Here is a 20,467-nt window from a genome sequence, read left to right as displayed (position 1 = left end):
GGAAACTTCTGGAACATGAAACTCACTCTTTTCCAACTTCACATAAAGTCTGTGTTTCAGTAGTTGGGCCAGGACCTGTCGGACATGTTGAACATGCTCTGGGTAATTGCGAGAGAATATCAAAATGTCGTCCAGATAAACGAACACAAATGTATTTAACATTTCTCTGAGAACATCATTAATAAAGGCTTGGAAGATGGCTGGGGCATTGACTAGGCCAAATGGCATTACCTGGTATTCGTAGTGCCCTGTTGGTGTGTTGAACGCCGTCTTCCACTCATCCCTTCACGTATTCTAACTAGATGGTATGCATTTTCGCAGATCAAGCTTAGTGAAGATAGTGGCCCCTTTGTAGGACCTCGAAAGCCGTGGTCATCAGAGGAAGAGGGTATCGGTTCTTGATGGTAATGCGGTTTAGACCTCGATAGTCTATGCAGGGTCGAAGTCCCCCATCCTTCTTTTCAACGAAGAAAAAACCCGCTCCTGCAGGTGATGTGGATGGACGTATAAGTCCATTGCTCAGGGCTTCCTCAAGATACTTCTCCATTGCCAACCTCTCAGGGCCAGAGAGGGAATAGAGCCTTCCACGTGGTGGGCATGTACCAGGAACTAATTCAATAGTGCAATCATAGGATCTGTGAGGGGGTAATGTGGCTGCTTGACTCTTACTAAAGACCTCCTGGAGGTCTACATACTCCTGGGGAACTCGGGATAACTCTGGACACTGAATTAGAGATTTGGTTGTGACTGACCTCATCTCGGGGATGGCCATGACCTCTGTGGATTGAGTATCAGAAGAGGATGTTGTTCTCCACATGGGGATGTCAGCTGAGGGTCCTTGAAAAGTCTCTAAAAGCTTGGAAGAGCAGCAGAAAGAAGTATCAGAAACTTGACAGTTAGTTCCCCAGGCCTTAACAACCCCTTGGGCCCAATCAATATGTGGGTTGTGTAAAGTCAACCAGGGAAAACCAAGGATAAGAGGAAGCTTAGGAGAATGAATCAGATAAAACTCTATCTGCTCCTGGTGATGTCCAACCTGTAGCTGGAGAGGTGGAGTACATGGTGGAGTTGGTTACTCTGGGTTATTGTAGCTGGGATTGTCAAACCTGAGGTTGCTGAGCAGGGGAAGGATCTTATTCTCGCCCTGGCCCCCCTCCTCCTGGACGAGAATTGACTTTTCCCGACAACTCAGGACAAGTAAAACGAAAGTGACCTGACTTGCCACAGTAGAGACAGCATTTCTCCTTCATCCGTCGGTTGCGCTCAGCTTGGGAAATTCTAGTTCCACCCAGCTGCATGGGCTCCTCCGGGGCACTAAGAGTTGAAGGCAGTTTAACAGGGTTGGGGAGTTCAAAAACCCTAGTCTCCTGCTGTCGCTCCTGCTGACGTTCTCTAAGGCGGTGGTCTACCCGGATAGCCACATCAATGAGGACTCAAGGTTCGGTGCCGGGTCTCGGAAAGCTAATTCATCTTTGATCGCAGGAGACAAGGCATGGTGAAAGGTAGCCCTCAAAGCTCGTTGATCCCACCCACTCTCTGTGGCAAGAGTGCGAAATTCAATAGCAAAATCCGCTGCACTCCGAGAACCTGCAGGTGAGGTGGAGCAGTCGGTGATCCACATCCCCTCTACTGGCTGGATGTTGGAAAACTCTCCTCATCTCAGAAATGAAGTCGTCGCTGTTGATTGTTAGTAGAGCTCTCTGATCCCACAAAGCTGAGGCCCAGTCCAAAGCCTTGCCTGTAAGTAGAGTAATCATGTAGGCCACCTTGCTACTTTCAGTTGGAAAGCTGCTGGGTTGGAGCTGGAAAACCAGAGTACACTGGGTAATGAATCCTCTGCATCTCTCTGGACTGCCATCATACCTCTCTGGTGCTGGTAACTTGGGCTCGGACGGGACAGCCAACATGGGTCTGTTAGACTGCTCAGAAGGAGGTTGAGGTTCCTGGGATAAGGAGGCTTGAGACTGTAGAGTTAAAAGATGAAGGATCTCAGACAGTGCCTGGTCATGCCGCTGTATGGTTGCTGCTTGATCTGAGAGGGCTGTTAAAATACGATCCACATTAGAAGGAGGTGAAGTTGCTTCTGCTGGGTTTCCTTCCATGGTTCAGTCTTGCTGTCACGGGTCACCCTAGGCGGGACTAGAACCCTGATCTCTGGTGTTCTGAGCAGGTGGTATTAGCTACTGAGCTAACTTCCAGGCATTGAAACCCAAGAGCAGAAGAGCAAAAGAGCCAGGAGACTTGAGTCTTCAAACAAAAAATATCTTTACTAATGAAACTAAAGTCACAAAGTACAAACAAACTTGGATAGCCGAGCTTCCGTAAAACAAGGAACAGAAATTAGACACAGGGGTCAAAAAAGGGTACAATAAGGTACAAACTTGACTTGCAAGCCGGCGACCACAGTACGAGGCTCAAGACTGAACATAGATGCAGAGAGCAAGCACACTTATAAAGGGTTAAACACAGGTGCAGGGAATCAGGGCTAATGAAGAGCGTATTAAACAAGTTTAGGTACAATGGTGCCATCTAGAGTCTTTGGGGAAGCATAACTAAAGGGTTTAAGGAGGGCATCCCCTGCAGGTTGGGAGTGGCATAGCAGTGTAGGGATGAGATCATTACACATTCTGCTGCTAAGTTTGAACTGCAGCAGATCATCTTTACCATGTCTACATGCCTAAATGCATCAAGTTGCTGCCATGTGATTGGCCAGTGGGTGAGTGAGTGAGTGAGTGTATGTGTGTGTGTGTATGTATGTATATATATATATATATATATATATATATATATATACATATTTTTTAAGAAAGTTAAATGTACATCAAACAACTCATTCAGCATCACAGTCCCAGTCCAAAGAGAAGGGAAGGGAGTTACCATCAATAACTTGTCTCAGTCGTTGATTAAGCTCTTCCACCTTGTTCTGTAACAGACAGAGCCACAGTGACTCCAGGTTATATCCTCTTACTAGGGTCACTTTCAGTGCCCTCTGCCCTCTACTTTTGAACGCAACTGCAAAAAGATTAAAGGTGAAAACCTCCAGCAAATGATCTACATCTGAGCAGAAGGCAAAAGCACTTTTAGAGGCAAGGGGATAAATCAATAAAAAAGAATCCAGTAAAAAGAAATCTGAATTAACCGAAACTACATATAAGCCAGGGATTTCCAAACCTTTCCTTGAGCCTCCCCAGCACATGTTTTTTGATGTCTTCTTTATTTAACCCAGCTGATTTAAGTAATTAGTTAAATTCATAGTTTTCTGTCAGGTAACCAACACAAAGACCCATACAAACATGCATGGAACTGCAGCAATGACTTGTTTCAAACAATGAATATTTTGATCAACTCTCAGAAGCAGAACCAAAAAAAAAAAAAAAAAAAAAAAAAAAAATTAGTACATACTTGGTAAATAATTTATGACATTCAGTGGAAGACATCTTTATTTTGGCCTCAAGGGCATTCCTAAAACTAGGAATAAAAGGAGTGCTACATTTGGAGTTTTGGGGAGGCTCAAAGAACATTTTGAAAAATCTCTGATCTAGGCAGTTTTAGAGAAAAACAATAAATAAATAAAGCAGAAATAAACAGAAGTCAACTTGCAAGCAGGACTTAAGGAGAAAAAAAATACAGACATTGATAAAAAACACTAAAAAAAAACAGCATTATAATTCATTTTGGATGGGTTGCAGGAGGATAAGAAATCAAATATATTCTCTAATAAATATTCTCTACATAATGGTCGTTTTTTTTTTAACACTTTTTTCCATCAGGCATAGAAACAATTGTGTGTTTGCCTGTTAGGAAAGTTGCAGTGACAGAAACAGTGACATTACAGATAAAGTTTGAAAGGAGTAAAGCCTGTGTTTATGCTATGCTATGTTTAAGAAAGTGTAGGCTATAATCTGTCAAAAAAAAAGAACCTTTTGTTTTATTAGTAAATGTTCATTTAAAAGCAGCCTATTATCAGTGTTGCCTATTTATTTACCGTTACCCCCTTATGGCTTTGACAAAGTTTGGTTCCATCTTCCATGGCAGGTGGATAATTTACTTGAAGCAGAGGATTCGGGTGACATTTTAGCTCATCCATGCATCTCTAGTACATGCACATGAAGCAAAGACTTTATAAGCATCAGTAAGGAACCCCAAATATGATATGGAGTAGTTAGTTTTTTTTTACATTGATAAAAAAATTTACACACCAAAGCCAAATATTAGGGTAAGTATGAACAACAATATTAGCATAATAGTAATTTTTACCTTAACAAACCTATTATTTTAAGTGTTCAAAATCATAGTTTCCTAATAGAAATTTAAAAAAAAGAGAAGAGATCTGAAAATACTCTATCGCTGACCTTATCTTCACATGTGCAGCCCAGGTCATCATTAAAACCTGTGACTGGTCCTGCAGTGTTTGGCTTGCTCACTTCTTCAGGCATGCTGGGTATGTATACAGGGGCCCTCAAAAGCTGGTTAAGGCTACCATGAGTACCATTATTAGGGGCAGGCTTCAAACCAAGGAGATCTGGGATACACAGTGACAAAAAAATGTATGTTTTGGCACACTGTAAAGCATTAAACAATCAAGCATTATTCCAAGTATGCATTTTTAGGGTAGTGAAAAACTTTTACATATTTGCTCTAGTTATTTTTAAATTTCTAAATAGAAATATATTTATTTAAATTTAATAACATGTAAAATTTATGTTACATATCCGCTTTAAATCAATTCATATAATACATAATTCATTCTTGACACCAGAGCGGGTCAAATGCACACTTTCCTCTACACTATTGCATTCATACATTGATATTGAAAATTAATGTGCTAGCAAGAGATAATTATGGGGAATATAAACTAAACAGCAAGCTACTGTTCACGTTTTTGTATCGTTGTTTTTTGTAACCCAATTCCCAGTCTGTCCTGTCTCAGTTCTAACTTAATACTTTACATTTTGTTAATGATGTCAGTTGACTGTCATGTTTATATTATGAGCATAATTTTCCTGTCTTGTAGACCTGGAGACCCGAAACATTATGCATAATTATAAAGAGAGTGCTTTTGTGCTGAAAATCTAAATTAATGATGTAATCAGAATTAGTCAGGAGGATTACTACAAAATGAAAAAGATTCTTACTACACATGACATTATAAAGCTCAATGTTCTCAAAAGGTGGAATTTTTGTCTTGAATTTGAAAGATGGTCCATATCCAAGGAAAATGGTCTGAAAAGAAAGCAAGTCACAAAAGTACCTGCACAACATTTCCAGTTGTATCTATGAAAATTGCAATTCAAACATACCTGCATGCTGTTGATCTTATTGTCATATCCGTGATCACCAGCAAACCCACATTTCCCATGATTCCTTTTTGATTCATAGAACTTCCTGTATCAGGAGACAAGTAGTATATTAAATGTTCTTTCCTCAAAGAAAAAAACATTTGTGGAAGACATGGAGCAATTTTTCAACTATAGAAATAATTTTTAAAACACAAGCAAATATAATAAAATATAAATAAAAACAAGTTAGTATTTGTAGATGACACGGATCTGCATAAAATGGGACCCAGGTGCAAATGAGGATCTAAGGGCATTTTATTAACAAGACATAGACAAGACAGCAAGGAGAATGAGGGGGAGAAAAGGTGGCCAGAACAGGATTAGAGGGTATGACGTTACAGACAGGCATGGCATGACAAACCGGATTAGTGTGTGGGCAAAACAGAACTTTCTTGTTGTTCTGAGATAGCCCACAAGGCCATAACAGGCAGGGTGAGATGCTCTGGACAGGTCAAGAACAGTTTCAGTTAAGGCAGCTAAGCTGATTTGAGTGCCCACCTTAGACAGAACAGGCCTCATAAATAATTCAGATGGTGCAGTGTCAGGTTTTTTCTATTTGGCTGCACAATTTGTGCCCTCATCTTACATTCTGTTGGGCTCAAGGGTGCACAACAGGCCACTTCTTGAATGACTGCAACCCTCTCAATCAATCAACTCAGGAATAACTAAAGTTACCTTAACCAATCCTGGCAGGATTTGAGTGGACTCGACAGTAGGCGATGACTTGAGTGGGCTTGACTGCTTCTGAAATAACTGAATTAAACTTGACTGGCTCCGGGCTGGCAGAAGCGGGCTCAATCTGTTCCTTATTCTTGACTTGCGCTTCCTTGGAGTCAGATGATGATCTGGGACTTGACTCAGTGAGGTAAGAGAGCAGGTTGGTTGCTACAGTCTGGTTCTGAGGTGACTGAAGAAGACTGGATGGATTCAGGGATAACTGGAACAGACCTAGAATCCTCTGCTACGATTCCTTGTACATAAACTGCAGTTAACACGGTGGACTCTGAAACAGATGCAGCAGTCTTAGCTACTATTTCCTCCTCAGTTCATGCTTCAAAGTGGAAGACTAAAGAGGGCCTTGAATTTGACGCGACGGGAGAGGGAGGGTGGCATGTTCTCTGCAGGCTGACTCTGGAGTCCCTGCTATGGTGCAAATATTTAGAAGAAGTCAATTTCCTATTGTGGTAGGGGGTCGCCCCAAGCAGAGATTAAAGTAGAGTCGGAATACTCCAAGCTCCTTGCCATGAACGTCCACTGAGCCTGCTGAGGTGGCAGCTCTAGAGGAAGAGCTAGGCAAGAAGTCTAGCCACCAAGACAGGAATTCACAGAACAAGAGACTTGACACGTGAGAGTGGATAGCTGCTTCCAGGTCCGGCTAGGGAATCCTGGTAAAGGACAGGATAGGACAAAACACGATAACTCTAATCCTAAACTAGTCAAAGTAATCTCAAAGAGGACCCAAAATCTAAATAGATTAATTAAAACCAATGTCAAAAGGGGTAACAAAACTAGGATTAGAATGCACCAAATAAAAAAAAAACCAAAGACAAAATAAGAGAAAAATGAAATAATTAGATAAGAGATCAAAAACAATTCAGCAAGATCAAAAGATATCTTCAAGACCAAGACAAAACAAGTAGACATAGACTAAAAAAGGGGCTGTGACCAGGGGAAACAAGGTGGTGGGACAAATAAAGAATGTTGCAGACAAACAAAGACACAAAACAAATAAAAAAAAAACTAAAAAAAAAAACATTAAAACATTGACGAGACAAGGCAGTCATGGCAGGATCCTGACAAAATACTATATATTAAGTCCAGTGTTTGAATTCCTTAGAATAAATCAGTATTTAAATAAATTCAGTCCACTGAATAAGCTGGGTAAAGCTATGTGGCAGAGCTAAATTATTTGAAACCTGAAGCACACTAAACCTCAGTAATCACTGTGCTGTAAACTTTTAATTTTTAGTTTTTGGAAAGCATAAACTAAAGTAAAATCTGCGATTCCAGCAACAAGTTGCATAAGTTGCACAAGTGTTCCATACAGCAAACAGCATCTTCAAATAATGAATGAGACTACTCATAAATGCTCTATTTAATTTAATTTAACTGTCTGCATCATGCAAAGACCTACAGGCCAGGTGAGACTGTCCAAGCAATAAAGTAGTTTACTTCATGACTTTGGAGCCACCGATTAGACAGGACTATATCTTCACCAGTCTGCCTCAATGCTTTCATTCACTGGGGTGCTACTCTTAGCCAAGCCAAACATAGGAGGTAGTCAGCCCTGCTGTGAGGAACCGTTGCTGAACCTGCCTCTCCGTTTTTTTCATCCTCATCTATGGTGGAAGAGTTATAAGCTATTGGCTAATTACATTGATCTTTTTTTTATTTATTTATTGGAGTTTCTAAACTTATTTTAGTATCAAATGAGCATACTAGGAACTATGGTGTCCTTAGAAACATCTAATGAAAAGAAAAACATTGTGGTCCAAATTATTAGGTAAGTTAAAAACCTGGTCACATTTTATTTTTAACAATTCATATTAATCTTAATTACTACTATTGATTTTGTATTTAATCATATGTAAGTGATATTTAATTGTCCTGGAAGGCAGAAAGTCAGACTCCTTATATTTAGGTCCCTTATATTCAAAATTATTAGGCAAGTTTCTTTTTCCAGATAAAATTAGACAAATAGAGATTGAACTCTGATTAAAAGTTAAAACTTATCAAATGTTCATGAGAAGGATGCAATACTAATAAAATAATCACAAAAAATAGGTGGAGAAGAAAAGTTACATTAACTGCAAAACAATTCAATATTAATGTCAAGAATTAGGTGAGAACCATCAGGAACCATTTAGTTCCAAGTGCCATTATTTTCCAGAACTGCAACCTTCCTGGAGTCTCCAGAAGTGAAATGTATCAGGTTCTCAGAAGCTACAAAATCCTAAAAACTGACCCTCACTGACTCTTGAAGAAACAGCATCACATCCTCTTGAACCACTGTTTAAAGAATTTATTCAGAAATCAAAGAACATTTAATGAGGTTCATGCTTGCTGTTTATAACAAGGTTAATGCATTAGGTATCACAAACTGTGTGTAATAAATGAATAATACAGTATTTATCATTTTTAATACAACATTTTAAAATATGTATTTATTTATATAAATTAACTTACTCACTGGCTGGTAAGTTCCAAATGCACAAAGACAAAAGGAGATAATCAAAAGCAGGACTGTCCAAACTCTGTCTTCCAACCCTAATTACACACTTCCAGAAATCCAGAAATGTAGATCAACTTGACATAGACTTCATAGAAATGAGAATGATGACTAGACACACCAGAACAGAATGACTAAAGAGACTGAGGAAAACACAGACAGGAAACCACAGATATGTAACAACTTTATCAGCACTATTTAAAGTGGCCTTGTTTTTTCAGAACGCATGCGGTAACTCATGCTAATGAATGGTGTATGAAGAGCTGATGAGCCACATCTGATGGAACCAAAAATTATACCAAAATACTTCCAAAAACAAAAATATGAGAAAACACACTGTTACTTTCACTTTTGGTTTCGTCTTCTGTCATTCTATGGTGAATGAAATGCATGAAGATGATAATAATCCTCAAAAGGGAGAACACAGGTCAGACAGGTTGGAACACACGTAGGGACATAGTAGACCGGACAAGGGAACACGGGACTAAACAGTTTATGTACTAATTCAAATGAGGATTTACAGAAGCTAGGTCACAGAACACATGGGAAAAGAAAACAAACAGTTCTATAGTCTGACTATATACAAACACTTTACAATAATTAACTAAAACTTTAATGCATCAAATAATGGAACCTTATTATAAAATGTTATTTATTATAGCATATATGTTCACAAAAACACTCAATATAATCAGAAAAGCTAGCAGGCACATTATTTGGCATGGCAGCCAAACCTAAAACCTTCTATTTGATATCACGTTTTAGAAATCAACAAAAATGTCTGTGTTTGGCTACTTAGCTTCCTTCATTGGATTGAATTTTAAAATTATTTGATGCTTTCCAAAGCAGAAGGGCAAAAGACTGGATTTTGCAGTGGACTGCCAGATCTATTTCATTATGCTATTATTACGAAATAAATAGATAATATATGTTGTTTTTTTAATTGTTAAATCTGTAATTTTGCATTTTAGCCAAGTTAATTAAAATATTGTTATTTGAAAATTAATCTGTCACGATTCCAGTCCATTGAACACTAGAGGTCACCCTCGCATTATTTTGACTCTTACACCATTCAGACTGTGGCACACCTTCCTGGACTACATTTTCCCATCAACCATTACACTGACTGCATACAGACAGCTGTCACCAATATCACAATCACCCGATTACACAGCTGCACTCAATTAAACACTACTGAAGCTACAGACCAATGATCCTCAAATGTGGACCTAAAGATCCATTTTCCTGCAGAGTTTAGCTCTAACCCCAGTCAAACACACCTGATCATGCTAATCAGTGTCTTCATGATCATTGGAAAAAAATATCACAGGTAGCTGAGTTTTATCAGGTTGGAGCTAAACTCTGCAGTGCATTGGACCTCCAGGGTGAGATTTGAGGAACCCTGCTATAGACTTACCATTGATCAAAGTATTGTTTGCATGCATCGCTCTCCTACTAACAGCACTCCATGGAACCATTTCGAGTTACCCTAGCTATATACTACTTTTGCCTTGTCTGTTTTTCCCATGTATGACCTTTTGCCTAGTATTCTTGGATACCCCGGTCATCAGTTTGGACTCTGCCCCTATTTGGACTATTGCTTGGATTGCTGTCGACTGACCCTCGCTTGTTCCCTAGACTTTTCTTGTGATTTACTTTGGACATACCTGTTTGCTTACTGCCTGTATTGCTGACCATGTCTTATAATAAAAATCTGTAGATGGATCTGCACATTTCTTGCCTTGTCTGCTCTGTTACAAAAGCACTAATTAAGAAAATCATCTTTGCATAGTTAGGTTTATGTATCTTTATCAATAAAAAAAAAAATGGACATATTAACTATTTTAAACATGATTATTAAAAGTAATTTTGTGGTAGGTAGTTTACCGTATATGTGCCATTTCCTCTCGACCATCAGGTGAACCTCCTCAATTCTGTGATTGTTGGCATAATGCAAACGTTTGGGAAGATGCTGCTTCAAGTATGGTTTGAAGTGCTGGTCGGATTTTTACACTATAGGAGAACCAAAGATATTTATTCAACTTTTTTTAGTAGATGTCATATAATGTCAGTTAACAGAGGTGTGGTAGCAGAGTAACCACAGGTGCAAGATATTATATTAAGCATGGAGTTTCACTTTGATTTTGGCTTAGGCAATGTCCACACAAATGCGGTTATTTGTTAGTTAATCCAAAATAAATTCTTACATTAATTACTTACCCTAATGTCATTCCGAACCTTTTCAGAACACAAATTAATTTTTTTTTTATGAAAGATCTTTCTGACCCTCCATAGACAGTGAGAACCGCTTCTCTACCTGGACTAACATGGACTCACTAAGTGTGTACCATGAGGTAAGAAATTCTACATGCATACTTTGGATCTTCACACCCACTTGAACACAGCCAAATACATGAACTACACCATTTAAATATATCAAGTGTTCCAAGTACAAAGACCGTGAGTGTGGGTATTTGGACAAAGCCTTAGGCTCGTGACGTGGGAGCATCTTCTCCTACTGGAAACCTTTTCAGGCTTTTGATTGGCAAACATGGCTTTATGTTTGAGATTATATCACCACCTGTTGGTATGATGTGCATTTTGACAGATTTTTTATAAAGAAATTTTCTAAAATAAAAATACCCTTGCATGTTTGGACACGGCCTTTGTATACTTTTGTAAATTTACATTATACTTTACTATTATAAAGTATTTTATAAAAGGTACTCACCGTAAGGTTTGCTACAATTGCTTTGGCATCATCTAGAAACAAAAAAAGAGAGGTAAACTTAATTGTTTTTATTCCTGAAAATAGTGCACTTTATTCTAATGTCCTCACAAGAGAAAAACGTGTTGAGAGCATTTGACTTAGCAACTTGACATTTAATTAACATCAACCAATTGACCACACAACCTAAGTGACAGACAAAAAAAAAAAAATTGAGACAGGCAGTATTGTATTTTGATAAAATTAAACCTTTTTATATAGAAAATAATAATAATAATAATAATTTATAAAATAATGTAAATATATATTTACATACAATATTTTAACAATCGATAAACAAAATCTTGTGATTTCTGATGCAACTAGGTCAGGGCAGGCTAGAATTCTCATTTTGCCTTTTAATTACTCACATTTAGAGTTGTTTGGATTCGAGGCTCGGATTCTTCCCAAAGACCCAGGAATTAGGATGATGTCCTCAGTGTTGGACATGTAGGAGCTCAGAACTCTGTGCGGTCACAATGAGCTTCCTCCATGCCTGAAGAAGAAAATATAAATCAAATATTTAGAATTTTGAATGAAATAGTATCATCCCTAGACACCCAAAACCAGGTCTAAATGTGGTACCATGGTCTCCAACCAAGATTATATTGACACAACGGTGCAGGTTCATCTGTTTCAGGCCATTCATTAGCTGTCCAATCACCTTATCAATGTCCTTCAGTGCACTGTCTAGCTGTAGAAGGAAACAACATCTGTGTTACTCAACATCAAAGTTACACCAGCAACATCAACAGTCTTAAAATTTGAAAATTAGCTTCAAGCCAACTTTTTCACACATTATGGAAAGTAAATGTTATAAGTAGGGCTGGGTATTGTTCAAAACTTTGATATCGATAACTTGACATATACCGGTTGCCGAACAAATTTTCAATACCAATTTTATTAAATAAACTCTAACAGTTAAAATGATTAAAATAAAATATTTATAGTTTTCAGCTTGTTGTTTTTACAGAATCATATACTCATCTCCTGTGTCACTGCACAAAAAAGGAACAAAATATAATCAAACACAATATATCAGTGTATATAAGTTAAATAAAGCTTAAATAGTCTTCAGTTTGGCAGTGTTGGCATGTTACTATAAAAAATTGCAATTAGTTAATAGTTTCATCAAATACAACATAAAAATAACTAATTACGAAGGAAAGTAACTATTCAAATATGTCAAATAACTTGGATGTTCCCAATATAAATGTTAACTGAATAAAAGGGACACTACACTACTGAGTAGAGCTTTATATAGCTTTAGTAATTAAAATAACCATGAATGCATTTTCATTTCAATAATAAAAAATATTATTATTCTAATATCAACAATATAAAATGCACTAGGATTAATGAGCTGCTTGGTTCATGAATAATAATCACATTGCATGTTTATGGATTTGCTAAAATTACATTGGGGATGACAATAGGTGAGTGATAGACAATAAGATAATACTTAGCGCATTACTTTCGGCCCATTACCAGATAAACTGGCAGTTTTTAAAAGCTGAAGAATTCGAAAAAAAATACAACAAAAATAGTGTTTACATGTTGTGTATCACTTCTGTGTTTTATGTAAGACCCTTGCCTCTCTAGCTCTGCACCTTTCTTTGCGTGTGTGAGTCAAAGCATTGCTGACCCGTGCACCTTCACAGTTTACGGAACGTCAAATACAGGTATGCACTGCACATCCATTATGATGAGCCTATAATAATTATAGTAAAGCAGCAGTTTAATATCAGTAATGATAATGGCATTGTAACGGGGGAAAAGTAATTAGATTACCCGTTACTGTAAAAAATAACAGCGTTAGTAATGCCTTTATTTACAGATTAACTACTTTATTTACAGAACAAGATGTATTTACTCTGTGGTATTGAGGAAATTCGATGGTTGCTTAAAAATTTAACTTAACACCCAGCCATAATAATGTTTATAGAGTGAGTCTTGTATTTGGGCTGAATTTGTTTGCTTTGCTGTTAAATTTGCAGCATGATCATGTATGTTTATGTGAGTAAGTGTTTGACTGAAGCAAGTGTGACAACGTCCATTGGTCTAAGTAATTATTGTAGATTCTGTTTACCTCAGTGCTGTGAGGTCCTAGTTTGTGGCCATAGGAATCCAGCTGTTCAGAATGCATTGCATAAACATATGGCCTGCAAAAACACAGACACCTGTTACTTTTTAATCAATAATAAAAAGAAAAATAAAAGCTACAAAATAAATTAAAACACAATGACACTATGTACTACTGCAATAGTATAAGTTACTATTTGGCAAAGTCTAATAACTACAATATACTTCGATTTTGTTTGAAGAACAAACTAAAATGACATACTTTTGAACAAAATCAGGCCGAACCAGCTCACAAAAAAAAAAAAATGGGGGCATAATGTTCTGAAACAGTAAACAGTCACTTTTCAAATTTCTTTTTGCCTCAGACAAATAACAAAAAGAAGCTTGTTTGAGGTATATCAGGGCCTTAACCTATTGTTTCTCAACCCTGGTCTCAACAAAATTAATGCCAAATGTATTTTAAACAAAAAGCTTGAATTTCACAAATCAAAAAATAAAAAAATGCATTGCAATTAATAGTGCTTACATTTTAATGCATTGTTTTTACAGGACTTGCATTTTTAAGTAGTGTATAGTTTCACTTTACAAATTAGTTTCCAAAAATTAAGTGGTTCAAATTCAACAGATAGCTCAGCAGCGCATATCCAGGAACTGCAGGAAAAGCAGAAAAATTGAAGATTGGAAATGGTTTAACAGCAATGTCAATTTTGCATGGTCGTATAATTAGACTATCATCAAAAAGGTATTTCACTAAGGTATTTCTATTCAAAAGTGAAACTTGTATATTAATATAATTATTCATTACACACAGACTGATATATTTCAAATGTTTATTTCTTTTAATTTGATGATATAACTGAAAAACCCCAAATTCAGTATCTCAGAAAATGTGAATATTTTGAAAAGGTTCAATAGTGAAGACATTTGGTGCCGCACTCTAAACAGCTAATTAACTCAAAACACATGCAAAGGTCTTTAAATGGTCTCACAGTCTGTAGGCTACACAATCATGGAGAAGACTGCTGACTTCACAGTTGTCCAAAAGACGACCACTGATACCTTGCACAAGGAGGGCAAGACACAAAAGGTCATTGCTGTAAAGAGGCTGGCTGTTCACAGAGCTCTGTGTCCAAGCACATTAGAGAGGTGAAGGGAAGGAAAACATGTGGTAGAATTTTTATATATATATATATATATATATATATATATATATATATATATATATATATATATATGTATGTATATGTATATATATATATATATGTATATGTATATATATATGTATATATATGTATGTATATGTGTATATATATGTATGTATATATATATATGTATATATATATATATATATATATATATATATATATATATATATATATATATATATATATATATATATATATATATATAGTACAAGCAATAGGGATAACTGCACATTGGAGAGGATTGTTAAACAAAACCCATTCAAATATGTGGGGGAAATTCACAAAGATTAGATTCACATTCAAGAGTCACTATGCACAGTCGTATGCAAGACATGGGTTTCGCTGTCGATTCCTTGTGTCAATTCACTCTTGAACAACAGACAGCGTCAGAAGCATCTTGCCTGGGCTATAGACAAAAACTGTGTTTTCTGAAGTCCAAGGTCAGTGCAGCCAAATACCAAGAGGTTTTAGAGCACTTCATGTTTCCTGCTGCTGACCAACTTTATGGAGATGCAGATTTCATTTTCCAACAGGACTTGGCACCTGCATACCGGCACACAGTGCCAAAGCTACCAGTACCTAGTTTAAAGGACCATGGAATCCCTGTTCTTATTTGGTCAGCAAACTCGCCTGACCTTATCCCCATAGAAAATCTATGGGGTATTGTGAAGAGGAAGATGTGATATGCCAGACCCAACCACGCAAAAGAGTGGGCTCTCATAACTTGGGCTCTCATAACACCTGAGCAGTGCCACAGACTGATGGACTCCATGCCAAGCCATATTGCTGCAGTAATTCAGGCAAAAGGAGCCCCAACTAAACATTGAGTGCTGTACATACTCATACTTTTCATATACTTTTATAAATTAAAGATAACTATGACATGTAGGTAATTTCATCTGTTTCATCATTGTTAGCATTCACAGATAAAATAAATAGAAAGCTTTACTATTAGGCTACTTAAATCAATAAAAATAAATAAAACCAATCAAAAACAAAACATCAATCATCGTCATAATCTGTAAAGATTTTCTCTAAAAGCGCATCTAATGAGGAGATGGCAACTCAGAACTCTTCAGCTGCTGACGGCACGCACCATAAATGTTGCTGCTGCTGGCAGGTAAATAGAAGCCATCAAGCTGCTCTTGACAGCCATGGGAGCACTCTCCTGTTGTTTCCACCAAAGTGGCAAAACTCCAGCTGAAATGCAGCCCCATTTAGCCTACTGTGACGAGTGTCCCAAGGATCAATCAGTGTCTCCCTGGGAAACAACGAGGAGCACCTGACCGCACCCATCACCAGCTGATCAGTCACAGCTGCACCTCATCTAGAACTGGCAACTCAAATCTCGTGAGGCATGCCAGTAGGAGAGCATGGTCTTTTCAAGAGTAGAGATCAATGCTTGTCTCTTGTTCCCCTCCAAACAGCACAGTGTGACTGATCAGCCCCACGTAATCACAGCATGGACCCACTGAACTAAAAAGAGAACAAAGAGAACTACAAGCACCAAGACACAGTTTGGACGTTTTGCACTGTTTTTCTGACACCATTGTAAATAAAACCACCTTTCTGGGTTTTTGTTTGTGCACCTCTGGTGCATGATTCTTCAACTTGTGACACTACATACTTTCACAAAAGTTCCTTCGTTTTAAACAAACTTCTTTTGCTTTTGTTTCATTCCCCCTCCCAGGATACAGTTATCTGCAAAGAAATGGGCTATCTAATAATTTTAAGAATGAAATATTAAGATCATAATATTGATGCTAGGCCTAAATGGTTTCATAAAGCAGCTACACTATGTCAGCAAGAAAATGTCTGTATAGAAACTTAGCATTTACATATGAAAAAAAAAGATCATTATGATTTTTTATGAAATGGGAATTTTGAATAATGAAAATGTTTGTTGCTTAAAAAAAAAAATGGATGCAAAAGTATCAAGACTCAAAAAACACCAGTTTATTAGAAGGCCTGATGGAAATGAAATATAGCCTACTTTTTCAGTTATTGTTTTAATTATTTAGAAAAGCTACTTAAAAAAAATTAAATAAATAACAAGACATTTTTTTAAATTTAATAGGCTAATTTTAAATGTAAATTATGTGCTAGCTGAAAAATCACCCTAAAACATATCCATTACTTCTCTTTATTTTAACTTCAAATTATGACATTGTTCAAGAATTTCCTTATAAAAAAAAAAAAAAAAACACACAATTAGGCCTACTGGTGAAAATGTCACAGTGTGATCGGAACAGGATTTGGTTTACCGAATGAGTGTGAGCTTTGAAAATTAGCAGAGCGTTTTGCTTATGCCGTGCATGCCCTCACATGCTCTGGTGCCAACATGGACCGAGTTGCTTATCAGTACACACAGTTTTGTTGTTTGTCATAAGATGTTATTTTAGGGCTGTGCAATTAATCAAAATACTTTTTGATTCTTTCACTCGTCCATAAAAGCCCAATTTCACATGTAAATCATTAAAATCGTGTAACCTGCATGCCTCAATGGTCAAAAGTGCACATGTCCCTTTAATTGCTTATGCTAAAGTGCCCTTTTGGCTCAATGTAGTCCACTCCTGGGCCACAGATAGTGCCCTAGCAACATTGCTTCGCCCCTGCACTTCCTGAGCTCTGTGCAAGACACTTGTCTAGAGCAATAAGGAATTTTGCCACATTTTGTGTGCATTTGACCGTTCATGCATACAGGTTAGTCAAGTCAAGTGGCTTTTTATTGTCATTTTTAACTACATATAGCTGTGCAGTGCATAGTGAAATGAGACAATGTTTCTCCAGGACCTGGTGCTACATGAAGTCACACTTACAACAAAAATTGTAAAAGGTTACTTAATTTTACTGAGTTGCACATGAAATTGGGATTTTGCTGAGAAGTGAAAGGTGACAAATAGAAAGGGGGCAGAAAGTATTTTGATTGCAAAGCCCTAAAATAACCTTGGTACTTGTCCAGGCCCTTGTCATTTCTAGACTGGACTACTGCAATGCTCTTCTGGCTGGACTTCCATCAAACACAATAAAACCTCTACAAATGATTCAGAATGCAGCAGCACGGCTGGTATTCAATGAGCCCAAAGAGAACCCATGTTACACCTCTCTTTATCTCCTTACATTGGCTACCTATTGCAGCTCGCATCAAGTTCAAGGCACTGATGCTTGCATATAGAACAACCACAGACTCGGCACCGGTCTACTTCCACTCACTATTACAAATCTACACACCCTCTAGAAGTCTGAGATCTGCTAGCGAGCGACGCCTCGTGGTACCATCTCAAAGAGGCTGAAATCACTCTCCAGAACTTCTCGTTCTCTGTTCCTGGCTGGTGGAACGATCTTCCGCATACATATCCGGAATGCTGGATCTCTGTCAATCTTTAAGAAACTGCTGAAAACTCACATCTTTCAGCAATACCTGACCTCATCATAAAAAAAAATATATATATATATATATATATATACTCTCACTGTCTCTGTCTCACTTCTCCTCCCCCTTGTTTATTCCTTCCCTTCTGGCATGTACTAATTTGAACACTCCCTGTGACTGGGTGATATAAGCACTTACTCTGTCTGTTTGTCTCTCAAAAATGAATCGCTGTTGTACTCTCAATTGTAAGTCGCTTTGGATAAAAGCGCCTGCAAAATGACTAAATGTAAATGTCTATCCTTGTTGTGTGATTCTTCCCCGTCACAAGATTAGTTATTTATTGTATTAACATAAAATGCAATTAAATTATGTATTTTTATAGGTTCATTGTAAACATTATGACAGAGATGCAACCATGTTCATAAAAGTTGTGAGTAGTTTCCCGAACAACAACATAGCCAGCTGATTAAGCACCATAGTACAATGCATTGTTCTGGATACAAACCAGCCAAATTAGTAAACTTTTTGAACATTGTCGCATCTTCGTTGTTTGAACCACGCAAGTTCAACAACATAGGGCCATTGTCATGTCATTTTACTTATCAAAGATCTCTCACGATGCTGCTATATTGAACATGGCACATATTGACCAATTTATTATTTTTTGGTTCGCTATCATTATGCTTTGTCGCTGGTTCCTCTATCGTCATACTCCTGGGTTTCCTTAGCTGTATATGCACATGTGCGTTTTTTAAAAAACACAGTTTAGAATGGACGAGGAAAAACACATAATTACAACGCATTTTACATGAATTAAAAAATCGCAATATTGTTAAAATCTCATTATAAATCACATTAAGAGAGTCCATGTAAACAAACTCACTGTGACTGTTAAGATAACCTCATTAACCTTAAAACGAAAAACAAAACAAAAAAACAATACATACAATTTTCTCCAAAAAGGACAGACTGGCCATTAACACTATAACCTCAAAAATGTATCATTTATCACTGTTATTCAATTAATCTCTCTATGTATTTTTTTTACCAATAGCCTATAGAACATTTTTTGCATCATTCTGTCACAAAAAGCTACAATAGATTACAAAAGGAAGCATCGGACTGGTATTTTGGAATAAAAAGGTTACAATAATCTCTTTTGTTAAACAACAGGTTTAAAATGGGAATACAAGTGAAGTTTAGCTTTAGGAATTTTAATTGAAGCATGTTCAGCTTAACTTTAGCTAGATAACAAAAGGCTATCTGCTGCCATCAGGGCAAAAGTGTAATTCACTGCATTCACATGCTCCTCTGATGCCCTTATGTTAAAGTTATGTCAAGTTAAAACACACAAACACACGTGCTATACTACAAAGATTTGTTGGGTTTGTCATTCAAGCATGGCACTGACATGAGCCACCAAAATATGTGTTCTGATTCGGTTCTGTACATACTGATTACTTAGGAACCAGTGCCATACTGGTACCGGGTTTTGTACCAAACCCCAACTAAGTACATACTGACCTCTCTGAATGCGGAAGATGAAGCCATTGCAACATGGTCAGAACTCTCCTTTCCATTGGAATGCCACTGTTAATGAAAAACACATTTGTACATTACATTCTTGTACATTACATGTATATAACCGAAATATATAGCTATTTAAAGTGTATATATACACACACAGACACACTAATATGTATATATATATATGTGTGTGTGAAAGAATCAGCAGGGCAGTACAATTAGGCAAACCTTTAAGTTTAACACCTGCAGATATAGAAGTATAAGTTCATAAGAGTCTTAAAAATAGTCTTATGTAAGATACCAAGGAAACAGGAAAGCTTAGAAAGATTATCTCAATCAATCTCTCCACTACTAACTCCACTCATTCTGACCTGTCCAGTTGTATTAATGTTCAGTAAATTTATGTACTCAAGCACAGGCCTCTCAATCATGGTTTGGGGCCAAAGGAAGTAGTCCTGAAAGCACTTTGCCCTTCTGTGAATTTGGTATGCAGCTGAAAAGTGCCTTTCATGTATGTTGAAATTTTTCTCACAAATTACTAGCAAACCAGTGTTCAGGCTGTCTCTAAGTACAAGTGAAAAATGCAGTCTGAAGGCCCTCTGTGAATGTCAATGAGGGAAACTTTGTGTTTCACTTCTAGGCAGGTGTAGGGCTTGCCAGAGAGCACATCAGAACAAAAATATTCACGATTTCCTCCAAGCCAAAATTTCAAGATTTCATAAAACAAAGTACTTTTGCCAGCTGTATAACTAGATTTTCATGTCATTTTAAGAAAATATAAGTTATTCTTGTCTGTGGATAAAAATTGTCAAAGCTTTGTGGTTATTGTAGGTGTTTGTTTTACTAGCCCACATGCCCACCTGCATGTCTCCATGACATTATGGTCCATAGATTTGAAAAGTCCTCATTTACTATAAATATATAGGATTTTTTTTCACACATTTA

The 20,467-nt window shown here is 37.1% G+C and overlaps 1 pseudogene; it reads right to left on the bottom strand.

Moving 5' to 3' along the window:
- Positions 1–20,467, bottom strand: part of LOC122360618 — a 55,773-nt pseudogene that overhangs the window by 25,898 nt on the left and 9,408 nt on the right.

Source organism: Puntigrus tetrazona, chromosome 16 (genome assembly GCF_018831695.1).
Source record: "Puntigrus tetrazona isolate hp1 chromosome 16, ASM1883169v1, whole genome shotgun sequence".
Taxonomy (NCBI): Eukaryota; Metazoa; Chordata; class Actinopteri; order Cypriniformes; family Cyprinidae; genus Puntigrus; species Puntigrus tetrazona.
This window is presented reverse-complemented; position numbering and strand designations above follow the sequence as displayed.